This window comes from Cebus imitator, unplaced genomic scaffold, assembly GCF_001604975.1.
Source record: "Cebus imitator isolate Cc_AM_T3 unplaced genomic scaffold, Cebus_imitator-1.0 Scaffold218, whole genome shotgun sequence".
Classification (NCBI taxonomy): domain Eukaryota; kingdom Metazoa; phylum Chordata; class Mammalia; order Primates; family Cebidae; genus Cebus; species Cebus imitator.
In genome coordinates, this window is record NW_016107533.1 from 2,954,588 (window position 1) to 2,955,732 (window position 1,145).

At 47.2% G+C, this 1,145-nt stretch overlaps 1 protein-coding gene across 1 annotated transcript in view; it reads left to right on the plus strand.

The window, feature by feature from the left end:
- Nucleotides 1-1,145, plus strand: part of PTPRJ (protein tyrosine phosphatase receptor type J) — a 201,495-nt gene that overhangs the window by 72,731 nt on the left and 127,619 nt on the right. The gene's annotated exons all lie outside the window — the stretch shown is intronic.

Here is a 1,145-nt window from a genome sequence, read left to right on the forward strand (position 1 = left end):
CCTTGGCCTCCCAAAGTGCTGTGATTACAGGCATGAGCCACAGCACCTGACCCTACATAAAAATTGTTTAAAAAGCAGTTTGCCAAAGAATTATCAATCCTTTTGTTAACATTTTGGTGAACTCTTGAACACATTTAAAATAAAAGTTCAGAGTGGCTAACAAGTAAAGGTGAAGTCTTGTGTTTGTTGTAATTTGGACTGTGGAGTGTGAGTTGTCTTGGTCTAAAGGTCAGAGTGAGGGTCTCTGCCTGCCGCAGTGGTCTCCTGGTTAGGATTGGGGTGAAAAACTTTTTAAAACAAACCTTTCGGATTTGTTGCCAACATTAACTATGGTAATTTTTTTTTTTTTTTTGAGACAGGGTCTCACTCTGTTGCCCAGGCTGGAGTGCAGTGGTGGGATCTTGGCTCATTGCAACCTCTGCCTCCCCAGTTCAAGCAATCCTCCCACCTCAGCCCCCCAAGTAGCTGGGACTACAGGCACGTGCCACTGTGCCTGGCTAATTTTTGCATTTTTCATAGAGACAGGGTTTCACCATGTTACCCAGGCTAAACTTTGGTAATTTTTAACCGCTGCTTGAAGTTTTAGAAAACAGAAGTCTGGAAATTCCAGGCTGAGCCGCTGGTGACCTCCTGTTCCGTGTGAGCATGAGCATGGCATGGGATTGGGGGCGGATGGGGCTGGCGTGGCCTTGGCAGATGCCAGTGGTTCTGTTAGGAAACAGAAGTCCACTGCACATGCAGCCTTCACCTCTGGTGGGGCTTTTGTGGGGGCTGTGTACTTCCCGGATTGGTTATTTGGAACTTTATTGGGTTCTGGTCATTAATGGCTTTTGGGGGCTTGTTTGAGGCACCCGAACACTGCATTTTCAGTTGCTGTTATCCTTGTTATTTTTTTTCCCCATTTATTTATTTTATTGCATTTTAGGTTTTGGGGTGCATGTGAAGAACATGCAAAATTGTTGCATAGGTACACACGTGGCAGTGTGATTTGCTGCCTTCCTCCCTATCACCTACATCTGGCATTTCTCCCCTTGCTCCCCAGCTCCCCACCCCCCACCGTCCCTCCCCTATTTCCCCCCAACTGACCCCAGTGTGTAGTGCTCCCCTCCCTGTGTCCATGTGTTCTCATTGTTCAACACCCGCCT